A 27769-nucleotide genomic window follows, 5' to 3' on the forward strand; every position below is an offset into this window, starting at 1 on the left:
TTAAGTAACTCCTAAATCCCTCTTTAATTAACTGGGTAATCTCAGTGCCACGTTCAGACAGCACCTTCCTCTTGGTGTTTTTAGCCTTGAAAATGGAGGTCTGCAGTCTTAGGCTTGGAACTGAGAAAAGAAAAGTGAGGGTTGCTCAGGCAAATCCCCCTGTGAGATGTTCCGTTTAACTGCATAATTGACAGGGAAGGAGAAGAAAGGAAGATTATTTAGGGTTTTGTAGGTTTGCTTTACAACCAAGATAATCACTTGAAATTCTAATGTTTTCCGTCGTTCAAAAACTCTTCTTACAGAAGAGAGTGGTTGGGGGCAGTGGGGCGGGAAGATCCCCAGAGACCATTTAATCAACAAACATTCATTGTGCACCTACTAGGTGCTGGGCCCTGTGCTGCAGGCTGAGGATGCTGCTGATCAATGCTGAATCAGTGTTGAAGCTTGTTTTCCAAAAGGGTGGGCAGAACCCAAACAGGTGACTAGGGGAATAAATTAATGACTGAGGTGATAGAGAACAGAGGGGCCTGGGGGAGGGGACATAGTAGATCTGCAGGCTCTTCAATGTCTCTTTGAAGAGGTGGGATTTGGCATTTGAACTGACACTTGAGTGATGAGCAGGAGCCAGCAAGGCAGGGGGCTCCAGGAAGAGATTCCTGGACCCAGACAGAGGGAATGGTAGGCATAGACCTAGTCTGCTGCAGGAATGTGCTGGGATTCTCCAGCCAGTGTGGCAGGAGCAAATGACTGGGGAGAAGAGTGGGTCAGGATGAGACTGGTGGCTGGTGAGGGAGGCAGGGTCCTCCCCATTCAGTTGTTTTGTAGACCAGGGTTCACCAAATTACAGTCTGTGGGCCAAATCTGGCCCACTGCTTGTCTTTATGAATAAAGTTTTATTGGAAAACAGCCACGTCCATTTGTTTTCATATTGTCTATGGCTGCCTCAGTGCTAGAAGGGCAGAGGTCTTCAACTGCTACAAAGACTGTAAGGTCCACAAAGTGTAATGTATTTACTATCTGGCCCTCTATAGAAAAAAGTTTGCTAAGCCCCATTGGTAGGAAGTTTGCGTTTTATTTTATTTGTAGAGACGAGGTCTTGCTATGTTGTCCAGGCTGGGCTCAAACTCCTGGGCTCAAGCAGTCCTCCCACTTTGGCCTCCCAAAATGCTGGGATTACAGGCATAAGCTACCACACCTGGCCTGAATTTTATATCTATGTGCAATCAAGTAGCCACTAGAGGGTCTTACATATTTGATTGATATGTTTTAAAAGACTACTCTGGCTGCTGTGTGGAGAGAAATTTGGAAGGGGCAGGAGGGGACTAAGGAGAGAGAGAGGAGGCTGCTGGATTGCCCTGAGTCTTCTCACCACATTGCAGCCCAATCATGTTCAAACTGGGCCAGCGAGTGCCGAGTTGCTGCTATGTGTTTGTCACTGTGCAAAGTACCTCCTTAGACCCTATTTTATCATCACAACCTTAAAAGAGATAACACACTTCAATCATTTAATTCCACGCCTGGCACACTGAAGTGCTGAATAAAAGTTAATGAAACAATTTGTAAAAAAATTGGCAAGGAGCACCAGTCTACTATCTTGTAGGGGTTTCTCAGAAGCAGAGCCTGAGATGAGGATTTGGGCCCAAGTGATGTATTAAAGAAGTCTTCCAGTAATGGGGGTGGGAAGAGGGTTGGGGAAGGAAGGGAAGTCAAGTGAGCATTGGTTGGTTTCAGGCAAAGTTGTGCCTGGGGGAACCTCAGCCTGAACCAACTCAGAGTGTAAGTTACACCCACCTGGAATGTAAGTTACACCTCGGGGTGTGTCCTGAGGTGAGGCAAGGGAGCGCTGCTTTCAAACTCACAGGTGGGTCAGTCACAGGAGGAGGGCCACCCTGAGGGGACATTAATTCCCAGGTACTTAAGTTCTAGGAGGCCCAGAGGCCAAGGGAGAGTCCTGGAGGAGGAGACACAATGCAGGATGTTGAAATCAGAAGCACGCCAGGCAGAGGCAGGCAAGGGTGGTGCACAAGAAAAGGCCTGAAGAGATCTAAGAGGATCTGGACAGTATTGTCTGCTACACATACTCATTGTTCAGATAAGGAAACTGAGGCTCAAGGACACTGACCTGCTCTCCAATGGCAGTTGGGATCCCAATCCCCGTCTGACTCCAGATCGCATCCTCTGCTCTTTCCTAGCAAACCCCTCCTTCCTCCTGCCAGGGGTCATGAAATAAAGCCCTCTGATGCCTCCTATGGCATGAAATAATCCTGCAGGTATGCTGGCCACACTCTCTTGCAGACTGTCTTTTAGTGCCTATAATTGCTTAATCAAAAACAAATGAGGGTTATAAAAATTGGGAGTGTTCAATGTCCTCTGAATAGTCAAGGAAGGTTATCAAAATACCAAAATTTGCACAAATATAGCTGCTTTTATAGAGCCTCTCTAACAGCAGACTGTAAAACGGTCCTCTCCAACAGAGGGTGGGAGATAAAGAATTTCTTCTTCCAACAGTAATAAATCAAACAACCTTCCGTGGACAGTGGAAATTGATTTTTCTCACTCTTCACATAGCCACGGCACTACCAAAGCCACGGTGCGATGCTCTCACGGTGACAAGCTTCAACTTGGCCACATCAATTATCAGAACAAGAAATGTCAGGCTTTGGCACAGCCAGGCTGAGACAGGAACTCGGGCTCCTGCTGTGGCTGCCCTGTGTGTGCCCCTCCCCCATGGCTTTTTATTTAAAGTCTAACAAGACTCAACTAGGCCAACGCCCAAAGTTAATCTCCAAGAGAATCCTCCCTCCCTTCTTAAAATCCCTTTCATTGTCCAGGGTAGCCTAGGTTAGCTTAGGACTAACTCCCGGTCCAGGTGAACTGGTGGAATAAAGTCTGCCTCTCTCTTCCTCTCTCTCTCCTCTTTCTCCAGCTCTCTTTTACTTTCATGCTCTTTCATTTTTTTTTTCTAGATTCAAATGACCCAGCTCAAGAAAGATTTTCAGACCCAGAAGACTAACCCATGCAAAGTCAGACCTTTTCATCATCTGAAAGGCAAAACAGGCCCTCAGCATCCCCATCTCCCCAGAGGTTCTAATCGCTCTCACTGCTTTCCAACCCACCCCAACCCAAGAATGGAGGCACAAGCATTGTGAAAGCAGAGAGGTCAAAAAGCACATTCAACACCCCAAGCTCATCCAAGCTTCTGCCTGCATCACATCAGCTAGTATCCCATTGGCCAAGGCAAGTCACAAAGCTAAAGGCAAGTCACAAAGCTAAAGTCAAGAGAGGGCATTGTGGTGGCTCATGCCTGTAATCCCAGCAATTTGGAGGGCCAAGGTGGGAGGATTGCTTAAGCCCAGCAGTTAAAGACCTGCCTGGGCAACATAGTGAAACCCTCATCTCTTAAAAAAAAAAAAAATTAAAAAATTAGCTGGTCCTGATGCCACATGCCTGTAATCCCAGCTACTACAGAGGCTGAGGTAGAAGGATTGCTTGAGCTCAGAAGGTTGAGACCAGCCTGGGCAACATGGCAAGATCCCAACTCTAAAAATAAATAAATAAATAAATAAATAAATATTAGTTGAGTGTGGTGCTGTGTGCCTGTAGTCTCAGCTATTCAGGAGGCTGAGGTGGGAGGATTGCTTGAGCCCAGGAGGTTGAGGCTGCAGTGAGGTATAATGGCACCATTACACTCCAGCCTGGGTGACAAAGCAAGAGCCTGTCAAGGAAGGAAGGGAGGGAGGGAGGAAAAGGAGGGAGGAAAAGGAGGGAGGAAGGGAGGAAGGGAGGAAGGAGGAAAGAGAGAAAAAAAAACAAAACAAAGAAAGAAAGAAAGAAACAAAGTCAAGAGGCAGCGAAGTCCATTCCTTCTATCTGTGTTGTGGCTGTGGCAACAGCATGGATGCAAAATGCCATTTCAGGGTGCGTGGACTTGGAATTCAGCCTGCCACACATCCCAGTCAATGCAATGGGGTCACTATTAACCAAAATGTGTTCCTCCCTCTCTCTTTCCTCCCTCCCTTCTCTTCCTTCAGTCTTCTTAAACAGAAAGCAAATAGTGGCGACAGGTTCTATAAACAATTAGACTGGACAATCAGGAAAATGAATTCTTAATCCATATGCAAGACGTAGAAGGTGCTCCCATGAGAAGGCATCGGAAGAGATCCTTGAGCCCATGGGAGAGATCTTGATTCCCCACCACATGACATCACAGTGCCAGGGGACTACTACGACTATTGATTTTAGCCAAATAGTTTTCCTAAAAAGCAACAGTTTTGATTCGTGGACTCTCCTCCATATCATAAAAGTACAAACAGTGTCTAATGTACTTCACTACACACTCTCCATAAATTGCATCTGTTTTCCCCTATAAAACTCTAGGAGGTGGTTGCTACTGTTGCCATTTTACTCTTGAGGAAACTAAAGCTCAGAAGGGTTGACTAAATTGCCCAAGGTCACAGAGCTAGTATGTGGAAGAGCTGGGACTTGAACCAACCCAGTCCTTAGATTGTAATTCCTTTGTTCTTTCCAGTACATTCCAATCTTTCCTTCCGGTTTCAGTAGCCAGCTGCCTTTCTTCAGCCATTGCTCAGAAATGAGATACTAAAGAGAAAGCAGGAACAGGCAGGTGTTGAGAACTATGGGCTGAGCTGATGCATAATTCTTTGTCCCACATAGTGCCAGAGTACACTTTGTGAACACTGAAAAAAACCATATATTGTAACTATTAATTTCCTGTGGACACTTGGGAGCAGAAGAACAAGGCTAGGTGATGTTTAAGTTGTAAGTCATCCAGAGCAGAGTCACTGGCCTTGAAATCCTTTCTCTGCAAACTCCTGAGCTCAGATGCTGAAGTTTCACAACTCTGTGGCAGACAAATGAGGTGTGACAATGTGCGCCAATTTCTCCCTCTTGCTGCAGAAGATCTGAAACCTGAATGCACAAATTAAAAGGTAAAAGGACACTTAATCAAAAATGTCCACAAAATGACAAGCCTCTCCGTTACCTTCTGCTGGCAGAAATACAAAAGGTTTTGTTCTGTTGCTTTTTTTCTCCTCTTTCCAGCACTGAAATGTGGCCAAGCCAGTTATGATTAAGAGATTAATTGTTGTTCTTTCAACAAACTCCTTAGTAAGAAGACATTCAAAACGTACAAGTTCCCTTCTTTATATTCACAATGCCGGGTATATTCACAATGCCCAGACCTGGGGAGTTGAAGAGATGAAGTTAGGCTGCTCTGGTTTCATTTCGGACCCTAGTGGTGTCCGAGGCTGCCTTATAAATAGTGCTACACCCAGTGAAACAGGCTCTATTTCCACGGTGCACCCACTACTGAATGTTACGGCAGGATATTTCAATGAGAAATAAATTGATAAGGAAGGCACTTACGGGGCAAGATCCTGGTCTGATACTTTTGTCAGTGGCACCAGTAATGGCCACTTCCACCTCCTGCTCATCCCCACAGATGTGTTGGAGTGACAATCACATTTGCAGGGACTCCTGGTATCAGACAAATGCCATTTTTGCAGGGGGGCTGACAGAAGACTAGAGCTGGCTTTCCAGACCTCTTGCCGGGGCTTGCTTGTCTCAGAGTAAGGAATCCATTAGACGGAAGGAAATCAAGGGCAAGTCAAAGATGGAGGATGAACAGACAGGCTTAATTGATGAGGAAGAGCCTCCAGTGGGCTCTGCTGAGAGCAGGATGTCCGCTCAGATGCTGAAGACCATGGCTCTGGTGTCAGAAATACCTGGGCCAGCTGGTTTCTATCACTGAGCCACACCATGAGCTCTGTCAGGGCTTGTGATGGGCTTGTTATGAGGAACAAAGCCATGAAAACTAGCAGAAGGCAGGAAGTACCGTGTCTGCAGAGGCTGACTTTCCTCCACGCCTCTTCTCCTCCCCTGCAGTGGACAGGGCCTCTCAAGTTTGTGCAGAGTCCTAGGTACGATTCTAGACACAGGTCAGCTCCGTGGCCAACTTTCTTTGCAGCCTGTAGGGCGTCTGGGAGACTTCAAGGCAACTGCTTCCAGTCAAGAGGTGGCTTTGTGTGCCTGCTAATTCTCCAGGTTTCTCCTAAGTGGGTGAATTCCCCGGAACATTCACTCCACTTGGCTAGTGCTTTTCTTCCCAGCTCTTAATTGGAGGCTAAATGCCATTTGAGTGATCATTAAAGCACCATTCCAAGAGGGACCCCGTGGAGCCCTGGGCACAGAGGGTGTCCAGGCCAGGAAGGGGCTGCCCTCCAAACTGAACCCCTGCAAAGTGGCAAATGAGCAGGAAACAGTCAGCGATTATGCAAATCCAGAGCCTGCATCTCATTTTCTTCTCTGCCACTTGTGGGAATCAGCTCTGAGACCTTCCTTGTAATGAATGTTAGTTGCTTCTGGAGATCGTAACTTCCCAGGAGCGCTGTTCTCCTCCTACCTTTAAAAAAAATCTACAACCACGTGACATATAGGTTGACTTTTAAGATTTATATAGTTTTCACAGTAAAGCTTTCATAGACATTTCCCCACCAGAATTAGGATTGTACCTGATATAAAAATCCTCTGGGGTGGAGTGGGGTCAGGGGCAGCGAAAGGCAGGGAGATAGGTGAAAGGGAATTTAGGGACAAGCATGGCAATGGTACCTTGCGAGGCCTGTTTTTTCTTCGTTTGTTTTTGAGACAGGGTCTTACTCTGTTGCCCAGGCTGAAGTGCAATTGCACAGTCTTGGCTCACTGCAACCTCTGCCTCCTGGGCTCAAGCAATTTTTCCACCTCAGCCTCCTGAGTAGCTGGAACTGCAGGCACACACCGCCACACCTGGCTATTTTTTTTTTTTTTTTTTTTTGCATTTTTAGTAGGGATGGGGTTTCTCCATGTTGCCCAGGGTGGTCTCAAACTCCTGGGCTCAAGCGATCCTCCCACCTTGGCCTCCCACAGTGCTGGGATTATAGATGTGAGCCACTGGGCCCAGTCATGTAAGACTTGTTTACCTTAATTTTTTCAACCTGGAAAATCCATGTCTTTGTTCTCATTTTATAAATGGGTGAAAGGCAGAGGTTCAGCAAGGTTAAGTCATCTGAATAAGGTCACACAGCTGGCAGGTGGTGGAGCTAGGATTCCAATGAGCATCTACCAGGCTCCAAAGCCCATTCCCTTCCCGCTCAGCACACTTTTCTCTCCCTCTCCTTGCATGAGAACACGTTTTCCATGTTAGGAAGCATGAACCTCAGCCACAAACATCATCCACCAACGTGACTATAAAAAAATCTGGATTAATGAATTTGAATTTTGTTTTATTTTAGACCGAATCTCCCTCTTTCAACCAGGCTGGAGTGTGGTGGCATGATCTTGGCTCACTGCGACCTCTACCTCTCAAGTTCAAGTGATCCTCTTGGCGCAGGCTCCCTCCCAAGTAGCCGGGCTTACAGGCGCCCACCACCATGCCTGGCTAATTTTTGTATTTTTAGTAGAGACAGAGTTTCACCATGTTGGCCAGGCCGGTCTTGAACTCCTGACCTCAGGTGATCCACCTGCCTCGGCCTCCCAAAGTGCTGGGATTACAGGTGTGAGCCACCACATCCGGCCCACAGATTTGAGTTCTGTAGACCTATTCAATGCACAAAGTTTAAAGGCTGTGTTTTATATCTGATTATGTGCAACACAATCCCTCCACTGGCCTCCCCACTGTATCCCACATAAATCATTGTCTTTCTCCCAAAGCACCCTGGGCAGAAAGCCCAGGGTGGGCCCTGCAGCTGTCCACCCCAACCCACCCAACTCTTAGCACTCAGATCAGGCGGCCTCTGCCAATAACTCTTCCCTGTGGCTGGAGCCCACATGGATCTCCCTCTCTGAAATGTACACAGCCTACGTCAATTGGTCACAGGCTGGTTAGGGAAAGAACCTCCAAGTCCTAGCCAAGTGTCCCATAGAGGAAGCTCTGGTCACCCACATTTGGGGCACCGTCTTCCCCTTCACTCACTCCTGTCTCAGGAGAAGGAGGAGGACACAGCAAGAAGACGCTATCTTGGAAGCAGAGAACAGCCTCACCAGACATTGAATCTGCTGGAGTCTTGATCTTGGACTTCCCAGCCTCCAGAGCTACAGAAGGAAACAGGCCTGCTTGCCCACTGGGCATATGCATTCTAGTGTGTTCCCTCCCTAGAGGTGAGTGCAGGGAAAGATGCAGCCTCTGTGGGTGGAGGGCTGGGGACCTGCAGTCCTTCAGCTCTGCCTGCCCCTGGGGTGAAGAATTGGCCCCAAACTAAGTTTGTTTCCATTCAGTACAATTGGTAATGATTGTGAGCTCCATTTTTCTCCTGTGTTTTATTTTATTTTATTATTTTTTAAAATTTTAATTAAAAAGATAATTACAGGTGGGGTCTCACTATGTTGCCCATGCTGGTCTCAAACTTCTGGGCTCAAGCAATATGCAAGCCTCAGCCTCCCAAAGTGTTGGGATTATAGGTGCGAGCCCAATGCACCAGCCTCTCTCATGTTTTAAATTCTCAGTTGAAACCAAACTGGGAATGGAAAGAAGCATCCTCCCAGATAAAACCCCACCAGTGTCACCTTGTCGTATTTGTCACTGTCTCATTTGTAAACCTAGTTTCTCCTCATAAACAGGAGGTGCTCACTAAAGAACTTATTTATATAACCAAATACTGCCTGCTTCCTAAAAACCTATTGAAATAAAAAATGAATTAAAAAATAATAACAAATTTAAAAAATAAACAGGAGGTGCTCAATGCCTGCTTGTTGTGTGAAGGCATGCTTCCTGGAGCTCCCTCAGTGCCCTCCAATGATGGATCCTCTCAGTAAACAGTCGGCAATTGACCTCAACCATGATTTGCTGACCTCTGAGCTGTGACCACTGTATAAATTAAAAGCACTGATATCACTAATGCACTCTTCAGTATTTGGCAACATCTTCTACAAAGTGCATTGAGATAAAATGATCCTTTGTGGTCCATCCTCAATGCCAAGCTCTCTGATTACCTCTGAGTTGTCCAAATGCCCAGTTGGGCTGCATTGAAACTGATCAGAGTGTGTCTCCAATGGTAGCTGGTGTTTGTTTTGTTAGATTTGAACAGACAGTGGTGTTGGGGTGGAAAGAGGATGGGCCTTGTGATTAATAAAACTAAGTGCTGGTTTTGGCTCTTGCTATGGTCTGAATGTGTCCCCCCTCCCCACCAAATTCCTGTGTTGAAACTTAATTGCCAATGTGATAGTATTAAGAGCAGGCCTTTAGGAAGTGATTCAGTCATGAGGGGTCTGCCCTCATGAATGGGACTGGTACCCTTATGAAAGGGCTCTAGGGAACTGACTAGGCTTTTTGTCCTTCCACCATGTGAGGACATAGCAAGAAGGCACTATCTCGGAAGTAGAGAGCAGCCTCACCAGATGTTGAATCTACCAGTGTCTTGATCTTGGACTTCCCAGCCTCCAGAGCTATGAGAGACAAGTTTCCATGATTTCTAAATTGCCCAGTCTCAGGTATTTTGTTTTGCAGCACAAATGGACGAAGACAGCTCTGCCCTTCACTTAGACAAGTCAGTTCCCTCTTGGGGCCGGTTTCCTTATGCGCAGAAGGAGAGAACGGCATTAGATGGATCAGGGAAGGCATATTGGCATCATCTCACAGATTTGTCTGCTATAGTTTGGATACTTGTCCCTTCTGAACCTCATGTTAAAATTGGAACCCCAATGTTAGAGGTGGGCCTAACGGAAGATGTTTTGGTCACGGGGGCAGATTCTTCAAGAATAGATTAACTCTCACTTTGTTAGTTCCCAAAAAAGCCAGTTGTTAAAATAAGACTGACACCTCCCCTCTCTCTCTTGCTTCCTTTCTCACCATGTGATCTTTGCACACACCAGCTCCCTTTCACCTTCTGCCATGAGTGGAAGCAGCCCGAGGTCCTCACCAGAAGCAAGCGCTGGCACCATGCTTCTTGTACATTACGCAGAAGGGTGAGCCAAATAAACCTTTTTTCTTTATAAACTACCTAGCCTCAGATATTCCTTTACAGCAACAAAAAACAGACTGAGACACCATCCCAAAGGCTCAGCAGTGGCTGCCTGTGATGGCATATCTATCAGGAAGGATCCTATGCCAGTCTAGGACTGTTGGGAAAAGGTGCTGTGATCACTAGTGATGCCTGTTTTGGAAACATGAAGGAGAAATGGTGCTCCCTGTGACAAGCATTTGCCATTCCATAGCCAGATGGGCTCAGCAATCCCCGGACTCAGGGTTGAACACCAGTTGTAGCCCAGCATTTAAGAGCAAAGACCTTAGTGTCAGAATGCCTGATTCAAATCCAAGCCCCGGAGATATGACCTTGGGCAAGTCTCTTACCAAGGTCCTACCCAAGGTCTTACTGTGTCTTAGTATTCTCTGCAATAAAACAGGGACAGTCACAGTGCCTACCTTGTCAGGGTGTTATGAGGCTTTAACGAGGTAAGCTATGAGAAGTTCTGTGGATAATGCCTAGCACTGAGTAAGTGCTACAGATGTGTTAGCTACAAGTTAGATGGTGATGAAAGAAGAGTAGAATTCAATGACAAGGAAGGTAACTGTCATGCCTCTAACAATGTGAATGAAAAAGCAGGTTACAGAACACCATGCAAGTACACATTCAATTCACATGTACATATTAAGTACACATGTATACATAACATCCACATGTAATTAAAGGCCTGGAAAGATCTCGGGGAATGCTCACCAAAATGTTAATGGCGATCATCCTTAGGTGGTGGAATTTAGGGTGAACATAAAATGAGCATGTATGATTTATGATTTCCCCTAGGCAATAATGCTTTTTAAAAAAATCAAAACACACAAGAAAATACTCAAAGCTTCACATCTCCTCTCCAAAGGAAGGAGGCCCAGAGTCTAGGTCATGTTATAAATGACGTTGCCACATAACAAGGGAACCATTCTCCATCTCCCACTGTGAGCCCTACAGTGATCAGCCCTTGCTCACTTTTAGCTGGGAGCACAAATGGAACATCAGGGGTTACACTGGATCTGGCCATTGACACTCACCCAGCAGTGTTGTGTATTTCTGGTGATAGCCTCATGATGGGAGAACTCTCCCAAACTGATCCCTGAAATCATGTGTTTTCTAAAGCACAGACACTCCTGCCCACTGCCTGAGTAGCAGCACAGGGCTCAACTGTGAGCCATCTTCAGGAGATCAGAGTTTAGAGGTTTGCTTCCATGCAAGAGTAATTAACAAGTCTAGGAATTAATCAGTTCTTCCAGGTCCTCAGGCTATGTAGAGAAAATGGAAAACAAATGGGTTTTAAAGGTCTTTTTTTTTTTTAGAAAAGAAACTTGTCATGTACAAAAATCAAAGAATAAATTGTTTCTGAAACAGAAAGCTAATGAACACCCCAGATTATGAATTTGAAAAGAAAAAAGATGGCACATTATGAGCACTCCTAGGCATATTTTCCTGCTGACTGAAGCCTCAGTGTTCGTACCTGGAATATGGAGCATGTAAAACTTTGTTTCCGTTGTTAAGTCAGGTAAAAAAACCGGCTTGCAGGATGGGGTGACATATTCAGCCTACAGTGCTGTGGAAATTCAGGAGTCATGGGTGCTCTCCTTTATCGATATCCTGAATTCTTGGGAATGAGGCAGAGGAGTCCACGTCTGTGGTCACACCCCATGAATACTGTCTCAAAATTGTCTGATGCATTTTCAAGGCTCTCATTTTTTTAAAAAAACTTTCATTATGAAATAATATGTTCACATGAAGTTGCAAAAATAGCCCAGAAAGGTACCCTGTGCCCGTTACCCAGCTTCTCACAATGGCCGCATCTTACATTACCACAGTGTCAAAACCAAGAAAGTGACATTGGTGGAGTATCTCAGATGTCACTGGTTTTTGCACGCACCCTCACCTTTTTTTTGGTTGTAGGTATGTCTTTGTTCTATGTCATTTTACCTCATGTATAGATTTGTGTAACCACCAACCAAAAACAAGATACAGAACTATGACCTCATTTGGGTCCTTACAATGGCCCATGAGGAAGGTAGGCATGAAGAAGGAGGCATTATTACTCTCACTGCTTGACAAATGAGGAAACTGAGGCCCAGAGAGGTGACATGACTCCCAAGACCCCTTAGGATGGGCCAAGGAGAATGGCTCCCAGGACAGGCAGGAAATGGAGAGGACAGGGAAAGTCTGTTAGCTTTCAATCTGAATGGGAGGCCTGGTGCCTGTGTGAGGACGCACAGGCCCTGAGCACCATGACAGAAGGGCCCCTGTGCAGAAAAACCAACCTACTGGGAATACCCCTCTGCCCTGTAGCCTGCCCTCCTCCTGTAACCACAGGCAGAGCCTGAGGAGCAAGCTGCATCATGGTTCTCTTTTGATGTGTCTGTTGCTTCCCCATGCAACTAATTCCTTGATTCTCATTTGCCTCCTTGTGCGGAGCTGAAGCCCTCTCCTGAAGGAGGTTTAAGAGTGGCTTAAGAGTGCTTTTTGCTCTATTGAGGGTGTTCTCAGCACCTGGCCTAGTAAAAACATTTGGTGGCTGTAACTGATGCAGAATTTTAAAAATAAATCTTAGCTTATTTGCCTGTGTTTATGGTAGTATGGGAGAAAGGCTTGTAACAGAATTGAGATTTCCACCTAGAACATCAAATTGGTTTCAACTCCCTAGTCAATTGCAGTTGACTGCTAGTTGCTGCCCATAGCACTGTGTTGAGAAGGAGTCTGAGGCTGAAACGGGTCTCAGTGGATAGGAGTTCTGGGATCAATTAGTAATGTCTGCTGTGGGAAGCAATAGCGTGTGGGCCATGTTTATTTATCACCCTTGATAGGGTCTTTAATAGCAGGAAACAGAAGCCCAGAGATTAGAGTGACTTGCCTGTGGCAAAACAGCAAATTAGAGTCAGAGCAGAGACTAGAATATGTACCTTTTGATTACTTTGTGGTCTTTTTCCTACAGAGTTTAGGAGACCATTCTGATGTTTGCAAAACTTTCCTCTTGAATTCGCGGCTCACTTAACTGAATCGGGATATAACCACAGCCCTTTGAAGTAAGGGGTCAGATCAGTACTTTCCTATCCAGGGGCACTGGAAGTTGGCACCAGCACTCTTGGTAGTGACAACATGACTGATGCTTATTGAACAATTACTATGTCCTAGATTTGCACCAAGAGCTTCACATACATTGCCTCATTTAGTCTTCAGCACAGGGCTTTTGTAACATCAACTATTATTAGCTCCATTTCCTAGAAGAGATTGAGACCAAGAGACACCAACCTCAACAAAACTCATGTAGGTGAAAAGCTCTGAGACATTTACTGTTTGCCAGTGACTGTTACAAGTGACTTAACACGCATTGCCTCATCGAACCTTCTCAACAACCCTACAAGGAGGCTCAATCATTATTCCCATTTCACAGATGAGACGACTGAGGCACAAAGAGATAATAGAAAAAAGAAGTGTAGAACTCCCCTCCTCCCAGCAGAAGAAGGTCAACTTGCCCCAAATCACAAAACTAGTGAATGGCTTAACCCAGGTCATGAACTCCCAGCCATGTGATGATGTCCACTCTATATCCTCAGAGGAAACGCCAATGAATAAGCTAAGTTCCTTGGCATTCCTGTGAACTAAAGACAGCCAAGAAAGATGAGGGAAGTGGGCTTTTTGCTGATGTGTCCTTGAAGGCTCATGAAGATTCAATTTTATTAAAAGATGTTTTTCTGGGAGAAAATCTAGTAGAATCCACAGAAATCTGCTTTTCTGATAGAATTCTGGTAGAATTTGATAAGCTGCCATCCAACTCACAGGAAAGAGATAGCCGAGGATGGGCCAGTTTTCCAAGACAGAGCTTGATGTCCAGAAAGCTTAGCTCCTCAAAGGTGATCCCTGGGTCATCTCAACACCACTTTATTCACAAGGGGAAAAGACTAAAAGTTGAAATGTTTGGAAATCGGGGAAATGATCAAGCTGGAAACCTAGAGGACAATTCTCAAAACAGAAATGTTGTCACTGGAGCAAATATAAGCCGAATACCACTTCATGTCCATTAGGGTGGCGATTGGTGTTGGCGGGGATGTAGCGACATCAGAACCCTTATGCATTGCGGGTGAGAATGTGCAACGGTGCAGCCGCTGTGGAAAACACTGTGATAATTTCTCAAAAAGTTAAATATAGAATTATCATGTGACCCAGCAATTCCACTCCTGAGTATATAACCAAAAGAATTGAAAACAGGGACTCAAACTGATATTTGTACTCAATGTTCATAACAGTATTATTCACAATAGCCAAAAGGTAGAAACTACCCAAATGTTTATTGATGGATGAATGGATTTTAAAATGTGATATGGGCCGGGTGCAGTGGCTCGCGCCTATAATCCCTGCACTTTGGGAGGCCCAGGTGGGTGGATCACTTGAGGTCAGGAGTTCAAGACCAGTTTGCTGGCCAACATGGCGAAACCCCGTTTCTATTGAAAATAGAAAAATTAGGTGGGCATGGTGGTGCATGCCTGTAGTCCCAGCTATTTGGGAGGCTTAGGCAGGAGGATCATTTGAGCCCAGGAGGTGGAAGTTGTAGTGAGCTGAGAGCGTGTCACTGAACTCCAGCCTGGGCAATGGGAGACAAACCCTGTCTCAAAAATAAATAAATCAATCAATAAAATAAAAATAAAAATGTGATATCTATCTATGTATCTATCTATGTATCTATCTCTGTGTCTATCTACACACACACACACACACACACACACACACCACAATGGAATATTATTCAGTTATGAAAAGGAAAGAAAGGTAACTCTGAACATGCTACCACACGGATGAATCTTGAGGACAATATGTTACGTGAAAGAAGTCAGATACAAGATACTATATGATTCTGCTTATACGGGGTACTTAGAATAGGCAAGCTCATAGAGCCAGAAGGTAGAATAGAAACTACCAGAGGCTGGGGGGAGAAGGGATGGGGAGTTACTGTTTAATGGATACAGTTTTCATTTGGGAAGATGAGAAGTGGATAGTGGTAATGGTTGTACAATACTCTATTGAAAGCTACTGGATTATACACTTAAAAATGATTAAAAGGGTAAATTGTATGTTATATATATTTTGCCACCAACATATAAAATAACTGAAAAGGAAATCATTTATAGCAGTGACATCTCTAGATGACTACTTTGACCTTGTTCTGGTACACAGAAATCCCTCATGGCACCCCACTTTCCACTGACTAAAACCCACACCCCATATTTTGACTCTCAAGGACCTGCAAGAGCTGCTTTCCTCACCATCTCCCTCTCCATCCTCCCTCTCTCATCCCAGCTCCCCACCCGCAGCTTCTCCCTGGAATGCCTCCTCTCTGCTTGCCAATGGCCTCTGGATACTTCCAGTGCCACTTCCTCTGAGAAACCTTCCCGGATCATCTGGCCTGCAGGAAAGTCTAAGTTTGCTCTGAACTCCTATGAGACTTGGTGCTAGCCATGTTGTCTGTTTCTCGGTGTTTGAAGTAATTGTCTGCCAGTGACCTCTCCCTCAAGAAACCAGCAGCAGAGACTGAGTCCTCCGCACTTTTAATCCTCCCAAAATACTTGCTCTTGTTATTGAGTGGTGGAGAAGAGGCCACTCAGTAACATGTTAAATAAGTAAATACGTGGCTCTGTGGTCTTCCCTACTCCAGAAACTCCACCTGCATTTTTGAGGAAAGATGATGAACTTGGTAGGGGAATCAAGAGAACACCATCTATCCTTAGTGACCGTAAAGCTGGCATGTCACTAATGGGTCACAAAGTGACTGCATTCACAGAACACATGTCCATCACGAAAGCTGTGGGTGATTTTGAACTTGGATAACTTAATTTAAGGTGGACACAAGTGGCATTTTAAAACCAAACCAGTTAAAGTTCATGATAAATCATATTGCACAACGAATGTGATTTTTCTTTCAAAGCCAACTTCTGTTATATTTTATTTCTGCTGAGTCATACATTCCATGAGAGCAAGAGACCACCAATTTACCCCGGGGATGCCAAGTGCCCAGCAAAACGGTTTGCCCAGAACAGTCTTTTGAAAGCCCACTCATGACAAATGAAAAGTGTCCCCAACATAAAATATAGCAGTGCCAAATCAAGACAATAGTAACATCAGCCAAATATTTATCCTGAGGGTTAGAGGAAACAGTATCTAAGACTGCATTTGTCTAAACGAAGCTCCGGATGGATGAGTCGTTGATCTTATTAGCGGTAATAATTCTAGTGATGATTAAGATCTCTTCCCCACTCTTCCACAATATTTAACCACTGTTTTCCCCCAACCAACCAAACAACATTAGAGAAATGAACCCATGCCAAGTGTATAGCCCCGAGAAGCAGTGGGTCCCCAATGCTGAGCACTCTGCCATACCAAGCACTCACTCAACGGCGAGATTTAAAAAGCCTCCTTTCAGTTTTATTATGACTATTAGTAACTGTTAATTAGAGTGTTGTAGGAGCAGCAATCACTTCCCCCCATTCTCACGGTGCTAATTACTCTTGGCTTTGCAACCAGCAGAGAAAAAAGGCCCACGATTGTGCCGGGGGATTCTTTATTTACCTTCTTGTACTATCATTCCTATCTATTTTGAGCTGCATACCATTTAAAAACAGTTGCAGAGAAGCCGTTTTGTTAAAGAAAGAATGTGATTTTCCTTTTTTTCTTTTAATGATAAAAGCCCCATTCACATTGCCAGGCTGCAGATCGGTCTTGGTGCTGTATACTCCCAGGTCCAGGGCACCGGGATGGTGCTGGGTGCCGGCCTACAGGGCACTGTCCAGATCAGGATCTGTCTGGATTTTTGGCTAAACCTACTGGTCAGGTCATAAGGCAATTCGATGGTCTTAGCAAGACTTCCTTTCATCTATATCACCTCCTGCCACTTGAACTTCCTGGTCCATCTGTAGTAAGTTACCATTGCCCATGGGTAGCTCTAGGCTCAGGCGGCTCTGGGGACAGGTAGTGACTTGGAGGGGTCACAGGTGCCTCTGGGTGCTGGTGATATTCCTCTTTTGCTTGATGTCAGTGCTGCTTGCTTGAGTTTGGTCCCTGTGAAAATCCTTCTAGCTATTTACTTATGAACTATGGACTTTGCTGGATGTATGTTACACTTTTTTAAAAAATTATTTTTATTTTTAAAGAGACTGGGTCACCCCAGCTGGAATACAGTGTCATAATCATAGCTCACTGCAGCCTCGAACTCCTGGGCTCAAGTGATCTTCCTGCCTCAGCCTCCCGAGTAGCTGGGACTACAGGCACATGCCACCATATCTGGCTAATTTTTTATTTTATTTTTATTTTGTGTAGAGTACCAGGGTCTTGCTATGTTGCCCAGGCTGGTTTTGAACTCCTAGCCTCAAGTGATTGTCCTACCTCAGCCTCCCAAATTGCTGGGATTACAGGCGTGAGCCATCACACCTGGCCTGTTACACTTAAATAATTAAAAAACAAAGAAAAAACACACACAAAAAAACCAAGAAAAACTAGCACCATCAGGGATTATCCATGTGATTCTGGACAGGCCACCTAACCTCATTGGGCCTTGATTCCCTTCTCTGTAAAATGGGGCCAATAGTTCCTACCTTACAGGGTTGCAGTCAAGACTAAATAAGATAATACTGAGTAAGATACTCAGCCAGTGCATGGAAAACACATAAAGCATCTCTGTAGCCATTATTAATGCTGCTAGTGTTATTATTAATGTGTGCAAATGGCCAGGTTAATGATGCCCAGACATAAGCAACTATTCAGGGCACTGGTGATGGCCATAATATAGCCAGCCTTGACCGTCTCCCCTCAACAAGCAATGTTCTGTCATGGGAGTGGCTCCTAGTTTCTCTTGATAGCCTGTACAGTAGCCAAGAGTGGTTTTTGTCCGTCCAGCTTGCATTTTCCTCTTTTCCTGATACCAGAGTCTTGGTTTTGCTTCAGGAAACCTCATTCTTGGTGTCTGCAGTTGAGGTAAGATTGGTCCCCTCTGTTCCATGGATGGGCTCCTGTCTCTGCTGGGATAATCAGCATTTTCCAATCTCTTGGCCATAAGTGACCTGAGATCAACCCCAGGACTCTTACTGGAGCTGTCAGGAAAGCAGCTCCCTCCCACCACTGCCAACGCTAAATAAAATGGTTCAAGACAGCAGGGAGTAGTGGAGGGTGAGGATGACTCCACCAGACAACCTGCTGGGAACCAAAGCAACTTGGGGGACAACAGATCTGAGACCTGAGGAGAGGGACAGATTCTGGCCACTGCTGGATCTCCCTAATGCCAGCGATGACCTATATGACTCATCAGGTCTGGGAACCAATGAAGGGTTCATTTTGTTTCTTCTCACTTAAGCCAATTTAGAAAGCACTGGGGCTTCTACCAAAGAAGTCCTCAGTCTCAATGTTGCAGTGACCAATTAATTAATAATTAATATCTGTATTGTATGTACCTTTTTTTTTTTTTTTTTTTTTTTGAGACAGAGTCTCGCTCAGTCCCCCAGGCTGGAGTGCAGTGGCGTGATCTCGGCTCACTGCAACCTCCGCTTCCTAGGTTCAAGTGATTCTCCTGCCTCAGCCTCCCGAGTAGCTGGGATTACAGGCACGTGTCACCATGCCCGGCTAATTTTTGTGTTTTTAGTTGAGACAGTTTCACCATGTTGGCCAGGCTGGTCTCGAACTCCTGACCTCAAGTGATCCTCCTACCTCAGCCTCCCAAAGTGCTGGGATTACAGGCGTGAGCCACCACACCTGAACCTACTATGGAAGGTAATATAGCTCTCTCTGATCCTGACCCCCATGGAACTCTCCCTACTCCTGTCCTATTCATGACTAAAACGCACCACTCTGGTCCACACACAGTGCAGCTGAGCTCTTCCTCCCATATTTCCAATCCACCAAAGCAAAGATCTCAAAGGCAGCACATCTTATGGGTCTATTCACTGTGTGAGTGCAGGAGCATCTGTTTGACCAGACTCAGTACCAGGTGCCAAGTGCAGTTACAGAGAGGAGGAAGCCTCTGTCGCTGAGCCGTGCAGTGCTTGTACAATCCAGGCAGGCAAGACACACACTGAACCCTGGTGACTCCAGGGTCACTTCTACATCCCTGGCTCCTGCCACCATGACTGCCCACAGAACAGGCTCAGCAAATGGGTTTTGAACTGTGCTCAACAGCTAAGACAGAAAGTGACAAAGCAATTCAAAAGCAAGAGTGTTTGCATCTCGCCAGATGGGGTGATTCAAAGAAACATCATTGGAGCTGACACTTCTTGGGAGTTTTGGTAGGCAGGCAGATCACAACAAGCGAGAAAAAGCACAGGGAGAGAAACCTCCAGGCTTATTGTCTCAAGACTGCAGCACAGAGAGACGAGATTGGTTATTGCTGGCGGATGAACTGACTCATTGGTTTTTTTTTCATTCGCTCATTCCTTCATTCATTCAAGCACGCACGCAAGAATGCACTTAGTTAATCCAACAAGTATTTACTCAGTGCCTGAGTCATCTCTGGCATATGGTAGTTGCTCAATGAATGAATAAGCTTCTATTTTGTGCCTGCTGTGCTGTTAAGTGGGAGGGACACATTCATGAATAAAACAGACCTAGGCAGAGTCCCTGCCATCACAAAGCTTGCAATCTAGCAGCTTCCTCACAAATATTCATTCAGTGCCTACTATGAGCCAGGCCCTCTTCTTGATGCTGGGAACAGGCAGTGAACAGGACAGACAAGGTCACTGCTTTCGTGGAGCTGACATTATAGCAGTTGGAGAGGACCCCACTCACAGTTCCTCCTTTCGTTTGTTCTGTTCATCCAAAGTTGGAGGGAAGTGTTGTCCGCACTGGGACGATTCCAAAGGGGGAGGAATCTTTGCTTGGGGATGGTTCTATTTTTCTGCATAGCCATTTCATAGTATCAAGAAGGTGAATGTGCCTTCCTATAAGGAAAATCCTAAACAAAACAAAAAACAACCCAAAAAACATCCACAAGAGAGAAGCAACATTGAATTGGTTAACAGAAAGGCAATATTTGGATTCTGGCTCAAACGTCAAGGTTTAGATGCATTTCAGGGCCCCTCATCAGTTTCTCATAAAACATGCCACCAGAATGGAATTTTATCAGAGTTTGCTATTGTTTAATATGCTTTGAAAGAGTTTTTGTCTTCAAGGGGCCATTCTGGAAAGCTGACACTTGAGTGGGGAGTGAGAACCTCTTGGCTATGAAGCTCAGCAGGTCTTGAAACCCCGGAGGAAAGTGCCCCTTCTCCCTCCCTCTCCTTTTCAGTTCAGCAAGTAGCTCAGCCTCACATAAGAGAAAAATAAAAAGATACTAGTTCAATAACAGTAAAACTGTAACACGCTATCCTGCCCTTTTCAATATGTAAATAGTTGTGCTCTCAAATTTCAGGACCTGACGGGAGATTCTGCCAGACATTCCCTCCCAGGAGGCCCAAGAGAAGAGGCTGGAACTGTTAGAACTCTAAAAGCTAACACACCCAAGAGAAAAACTGTAGGTCTCTGGGTCTCCACATGCCCATGGGATTTGCCTGAGCTGAGGCAACCATAGCCACCTGTGCTACCAGCTGCCCCCTCCTCTAGCATCCTCATGCCCGACATTGAGCAACCGTGTGCTTCAGGCATGGTGCTGGGTGCTGGGGAGGCAAAGATGGTCAAGATAGATTTCCTCTTCTGGATTATGTCACAGGCGAGAAAGACAAGTCCATTTATTCATGCACGCATTTAAAAATTAAGCACCAATCATATTCAGGCCTTGGATGCAGAGCAAATAAACGACCTGCTCCAGCAACTTGGGACAAATGCTTGGTCAGCACACAGGACCTCCATGGTAGCACAAGGGAGAGAGTGAGGGCATGATCCTGCCCCAGCTGCCTGGAGGCCGCACCCTCAGAGAAGCATGTTCAAAGCACAGAGCTCCTTCCCACTCCCCTCCAGGTCTGTGAACAGAGGGCAGGACCTGCCACGCCCACAGGCACCATGGAGGGAAAGTGTCTGTCATTCCCCAGGAAATGATAAAACTGAATTTCCAAATGCCCTGTTATTCCTACAGTTAGTAATTGGAAACCCCAAAGCCCAGCAAAGGTGGAATCTTTCCTGCTTGGGGGCTGGCAAGAAGGAGGGCTAAAGGAATTCCAGGCAAAGGAAGGAGAATGAACAAAGAACAAGAAATCAAGAGAACCTCTTGATCCCAGGAATGGCCCAAGGTGCAGCTCAGAATCACAACAGTAAAAACCTGAGGTGGGAGTGCTGGCGGCCAGAGCAGGAGAGGTCTGTGGGGCTCAAACCACGCCAAGGAGACAGGAGCTATGGAGAGATTTAAAGAAGGAGAACCATACAATGTAATTCATTTTTGGGGGATGGGGGCAGAGGACAGGATGGAATTGGGGTGGGGGAGACTTTTAGCAAGGCAGCAGTTGGCAGCTGTAATAATCCAGAGAAGAGAAGCGGGTGCATGTAATAGTGAAGGGGAGACAAGGACCAAAGGAGATAGAGGAAAAAGCATCACAGTTTGTGCATGGGACTGGATGTCAGGATGACATTTGACTGGATGTCAAATTCCACTCCCTCCACCAAGTTTTCCATGCATCGGTTTCGAGGCTTCCTGCCCGGAAACACAGCCTGTGCACCTGGGATTGCAGCTCCCCGCACAGCACGGTGTCTCTGGAGCTCTTACGTGTCATACCATGGTTGGTTCCTTGAGCTGCAGGGATGTCTAAACCACAGCTGCCTGTGGAGGGACCAATTTGCCTCCTATGGGCTGCAGGGAATTTGCCACAGCCCCAGCACACACCCGGCTTGGGTCTGATCCACAAAAACCCCGCTTTGCAAGGCAGATGGTCCCTTGTTGACTGCAGATGTATCCAGGTGCGTCCTAGAAAGGAAAGGACTCCTTCTTTCCCCAGTACTCAACCGCTCAGCAAATGCCCCAATAAACCGAGCCAAAAGGATTCAGGGTGACATTTCCCACTGAAGAATTGCTCTGAATCACGAAAATAATTCTTTCTGCTTGTAGAAACCCCAGAGCAGATGCAAACCCTCCTGAAGGGTGCAGATGAATTCCTCGCAGGCTCTCTGTTTGCACGTGGGCAGACAGATCAACATTTTTTTATTCTAAGTGAGGAAATTCGAAGCTTTCTGCTTTTTTGAATCCGTCATTCCTTTGGCCGGGCTGACTTGACCCTTTACCACAGTTAGTTCCCCAGTTTGAACTTCAAACAATACAAAAAAAAAAAGGGGGAAGTTGGTGGTGTGAAGACTTCTCGCCATGTGAAATGTCTTGAAAGCGTCCTCAAGTGAGAAAACGACATCCCTCCCTTCAACAGCCTAGCCTGAGAATGGTTCCTTAGAATTTCCCCACCCGGCCAAGAGGGGGAAACACTTGGGCTTATGAAGGAGTTTTGGGCATCAAAGGGCTTTTAGGAGGTGTGAAGTTATCACAGGAACAGGAGGATTTTCCTCCACAGGAATGGAAATCCACCAGAGAACACTGCCCGTCTCTTGCTTGTACTTCCGATGCCAGCACCTAATAAAGCTGGGGTATGGAGTAGCAGCCAGAGGCCATCCACTCCAATAGCTTCTCACTTCATACAGTCCTGGATTTAAAATTTGGCTTGACAATGGAAACCGTTTGTGACTTAAATCTGCATATCTGGCACAGCATCGATTAAAAAGAACATGGCTTTTAAAGCTACATGGGCTTAGTGTTTTGTTTGTTTTGTTTTGAGACAAAGTCTCACTCTGTTGCCCATGCTGGAGTGCAGTGGTGCAATCATAGCTCACTGCAACCTCAACTCTTGGGCTCAAGTGATCCCCCTACCTCAGCCTCCTGAGGACTCCTGGGACCACAGGTGTGTACCACCATGCCCAACTAATTTTTATTTTTATTTTTATTTTTAATAGAGATGAGGTTTCACTAGGTTGCCCAGGCTGGTCTTGAATCCCTGGCCTCAAGCAATCCTCCTGCCTTGGCCTCCCACTGTGCTGGGATTACAGACATCAGCCATTGCACTTAATCAGATGGGTCTAGTTTTCAACTCAGACTCTGCCCTCTGCTTGCTGTGTGACCTTCAGCAAGTTGCTTAACCTCTCTGAGGTTCAGTTTCCTGTCCTGTAAAATGTGAATCATCATCCTCACTTCACAGTGATTTTTTTTAACAAATAAAAAAATATTTAACGAATTTTTTAACAAATAAAACACCTCTAAACTGATGTATGGAAAACTTGGTGAAGGGAATGGAATTTGACATCCAGTCAAATGTCATCCTGACATCCAGTCCCATGCACAAACTATGATGCTTTTTCCTCTAGCTCCTTTGGTCCTTGTCTCCCCTTCACTATTACATGAGCCCGCTTCTCTTCTCTGGATTATTACAGCTGCCAACTGCTGCCTTGCTAAAAGTCTTCACAGGGATTTTTTTAACGAATAAAAAAAATTTTTTTAACGAATAAAATTTTAACGAATAAAATAAAATTTCATCAAACAGGTACATAAACCTGTTTGATGGAAGAATGAGCCTTCACATGTAAAGGACCTTGTAAACAGTTCCTGGGGCCTCAGTAACTCTGTAAACATTACCTGCCTGGACTTACCTCTCTTCCCCTAAAGCTCATTAGAAGTGCGTAAAGTCTGAGCTCAATCAACTCTGGTGGTCAGAAAGCCAGGAGAAGCCTCTTTGCCTCCCTGAATGAACAGCCACAGGTTTATGATTTATTTGCTGATTAATTGGATGCTTGGAGACAATTCCATTTCAATTACCTTATTGGCATGACAAGGTATACAAGGGCTGCCAATGTCAATACATTAAGACCGAGTGTGCTGGAGCAGCAGCCAGGGTTCAGGGCACTGCTGTGTCATCTGCGCCACGGTGCACAAAGGCAGCTTCGAAAGCATTTCAGCATGATTGCTTCCCTCTCTCCGCTCCTGGGGAGAGAAGGATCCTACACACCACAGGCAAGTCATGCTGAAATTGAGGTGGTGCCTTTGGGACTCCTATTCCATCACAGTCCTGGGATTCTCTAGCTGAGATCTACTAGAGCCAGCAGAAGCAAGAATGGTCATTTATCACATGGAGCTGGGTGCATGGTGTGGGGCCCAAGGGAGAAAGGGTAGCCCCTGCCACTGGAGTATCAGAAACCAGAAATTGTGCTGGACTGAAGGGCAGTAGGTAGAATTCTAAACCCCCAAGATTTCCTCTCCTGGTGTACCCACTTTGAGTGCATGCAGCACCTGTGAATGTGATGGGCTTTCGCTTCTATGCTTACATTACCACTGTTAACTTTGGGCTCTTTATTTAAAAAAAAGTATCCAGGTGGTTCTGACCTAATCAGGTGAGCCCTTAAAAGAGCCTGGGCCCTGCCTAAGAGATTGGCAGCCTGAGAGCTGATGGAGAAGCCCGTGTGTCAAGGAACTGCAGGCAGCCTACAGGAACTGAGAGTGGCCCCTGGCAAACAGCCATCAAGAGAACAGTGGCCTCAGTCTTATAGCTGCAAAGAACAGATTTCCATCAATAACCACATGAGATTGAAAGAGGACCTGGAGTTCCAGAAGAAATGCAGTTCAGCCAACACCTGATTCTGCCCTGGGACTGCCTGCGCAGAGAGCCCAGTTCAGCCACGGCCAGACTTCTGAACTCCAGAAGCTGTGAGGTGATACGCGTCTGTCCTCGTAAGCTGCCCAGTTTGCAGTAATTTGTTACACAGCAGTTGATAACAGATACACAAAGTGACTGCGTCACCGTTCTCCCAACCCCTCTCCCCTTAGAGCCTTGTGGTTTCTGTCCCTGCTTCTCCCTGTATATCTGTTTTTCTGCTCTTTTCCTGGAAGCTGGATCTCTTTAATTCTCTGTGCATACCGTGGATGATCCCTGAATGGATCCACCCATTTGAAAACCATCTGCTGAGCGGCAAATTCTACGCTCAGGCTTGTTCTCAGGTCTCCTCTGACCACAGGTCCAATCTGATCACTCCTGCACCATCCGCCTCCTTGCATGTTGGAGCACCCTGAGGCTTCAGGGTCTCCGTGCGTGCCTTCCCCAGAGATCCACACTGCTCTCGTTGACCTCCTTCACATCTCTGCTCAAATGTTACCTCTTCAGTGAGGCTGGCCCTGACCTCCCAACTTAAAGTTGTCATATTTGCTCCCAGCAGCCTCCCTCCCTGCAATATTCCCTCTTGCCACCTTCCTGCCTAGTCTTCAAGGTGTGCAATGCACTTACGTCCTTATTGATCTTGATCGCCGATCTCTTTCATAAGAAAGTCAGCTCTTTCAGGTCAAGGATTTTGGTCTGTTTTGTTCTCTATATCCTCAGCCCTTAGAACGGCACCTGGCACACAGTTGGTGCTCAAGAAAGACTTGTTAAATGAATGAATGAAGTGGGAGCTATGGCAAGGTCTCTTCAAATTCTGTAGCCAGAATCTATTCTGGATAATGCATTTCAGACTATTTGAGTGAATATACTATTCCTTCTCCCTTGCCCATCCTGGGCTGAACAATGATTTCTTCTTTACTTTTATAGAAATGTCTTAGCCAGTGTTTCTTAAAGTGTGGTCAGCGGACCAACTGCACCAAAACCATCTGGGGCCCTTGTTAAAAATGTACACCCTTGGCCGAGCGTAGTGGCTCACAACTGTAATCCCAGCACTCTGGGAGGCCAAAGCAGGTGGATCACCTGAGGTGACGAGTTCGAGATCAGCCTGACCAACATGATGAAACCTTGTCTCTACCAAGAAAAAAAAAACAAAAACAAAATTAGCTAGGCATGGTGGCACATGCCTGTAATCCTAGCTACTTGGGAGGTTGAGGCAGGAGAATAGCTTGAACCTGGGAGGCAGAGGTTGCAGTGAGCTGAGATCACGCCATTGCTCTAGCCTGGGCAACAAGAGCAAAACTCCATCTCAAAAAAAATATATATATATACACACACACACACACACCCTTGAGTCCCACCTGAGCCCCAACAGGCCAGGGGCCCAGGAACCTATATTTTTAATAAGTACCGCTCTTCCCATTTTTAGCCACATGGAAGTTTGAGAATACAGATATACAGGAAACACACTCCATTTCTTCTTTCTGGAGGTTGTGGGGAATTCCTGTTTTTCACCTGGCCTCATCCACAGGAGGTAATAAAACTAACAATGGCTGACTGCAGGTGGACCGATGGCCTGTCTTACCTCTAGGGTGCATTTCCACCCTAGATGTCCCACAATGCTTATTTGTTGGAGGTAACTCATCTTCCTGCGGGGGCTCCACATTCCCCCCAAAGCTTTTATTCTTCTAGGGCCACAGGTGGAGATTGTCACCAACCTCAAGCTCAAGCCTGAAACTTACAAATCACAAAGGCTCTGGGGGTTAAGTGGCTACTTAGCAGCAAGTTCCTTTTACAACTTACCAAACCCAGGGCCAGGGACGGCGCTTCTTGGACTATGGTGGACATTTCTCCTTCGTGGTGCAAGAGTGGCTGTTATCCGGCATGCTGCTTTGGAAATCTGGAATAGGTGGGGGGAGTAATGGAAACTGTCTGATAAGTAGCTTGCGTGTCTCCTGCTGCTTCTCACTGCGGCCTCGCTGATGTGTGGGTATATGGATCTCAACCTGGGGGGCTGCCATGTGAAAACGGTCGTTAGGTGTGTGGGGTTTAGCACATTCTCTCTGAGCCTGGCTACCAGCGAGGCTTTGACACCCAGGCTTTGTGGATGGAGGTCGTTTCGGGGTCCAGCCTAAACACCCAAGGTGGCTGGCAACCAGGGCGGGGCTGGCTGGAAGAAGGAGGAAATCCTATACCTCTTTTGTGTTCCCTTCAAGTATAAACATGTCTTTGAAAACAACAGCATGGGCCGGGCGCGGTGGCTCACGCCTGTAATCCCAGCACTTTGGGAGGCCGAGGCGGGCGGATCACGAGGTCAGGAGATCGAGACCATCCTGGCTAACATGGTGAAACCCTGTCTTTACTAAAAATACAAAAAATTAGCCAGGCACAGTGGCGGGCGCCTGTAGTCCCAGCTACTCGGGAGGCTGAGGCAGGAGAATGGCGTGAACCTGGGAGGTGGAGCTTGCAGTGAGCCAAGATCGCGCCACTGCAGTCCAGCCTGGGCGAAAGGGTGAGACTCCGTCTTAAAAAAAAAAAAAAAAAAAAAAAAAAAAAGAAAGAAAGAAAACAACAGCGTGACCATTTAGCATCCTGTGCTCCCCAAAACCAAGATGCACATCCTCGCACAAGGCACACCTACTGCCTCCTGAATGTTTCTTGCCTCAGGAACTTTACAACCTACACAGAGGTTGGAAAGCCCAACGGGACTATGGGGAGGCATGGTAAAAGGAGGCGGAACTAAAAGTGCTCCTCAAACCTCAGACAGTGAGATGCTTGGGACACGCAGTCTGGTCTGTTCCATGAAGGAGACTGGTGTGCCCTGGAAGCCTCACATTACACACAAGAAAAGTTATCACAGTGGGCTTGCATGAACCAGGCAAGGCCTGTGTACTTTACATGTCATGTACATGCCATGTCACATATAACACAATGAGATCAGCCTTTGCTAGTCAAAGTGTGGACTCTGGACCAGCAGCATCTGCATCACAGGGGACCATGTTAGAGAAATGCAGACTCAGCCGGGTGTAGTGGCTTAGGCCTATAATCCCAGCACTTTGGGAGGCCAAGGCGGGTGTATTACCTAGGGTCGGGAGTTCAAGACCAGCCTGACCAACATGGAGAAACCCTGTCTCTACTAAAAATAATAATTAAAAAAAATTAGCCGAGCGTGGTGGTGCA

General features: G+C 46.1%; 1 protein-coding gene and 1 long non-coding RNA gene across 4 annotated transcripts in view; both read right to left on the reverse strand.

The window, feature by feature from the left end:
* On the reverse strand, window positions 1–26912 carry LOC134759894 (uncharacterized). Its single transcript, XR_010136789.1, has 2 exons — window positions 2123–26912; window positions 1–1951 (listed from the first exon to the last, which is right to left on the reverse strand). It is a non-coding gene; the product is annotated as an uncharacterized LOC134759894 (long non-coding RNA).
* KAZN (kazrin, periplakin interacting protein) overlaps window positions 1–27769 on the reverse strand; it is a 1222068-nt gene that overhangs the window by 357345 nt on the left and 836954 nt on the right. The gene's annotated exons all lie outside the window — the stretch shown is intronic.

This window comes from Pongo abelii, chromosome 1 (genome assembly GCF_028885655.2).
Source record: "Pongo abelii isolate AG06213 chromosome 1, NHGRI_mPonAbe1-v2.0_pri, whole genome shotgun sequence".
NCBI classification, from domain to species: Eukaryota; Metazoa; Chordata; class Mammalia; order Primates; family Hominidae; genus Pongo; species Pongo abelii.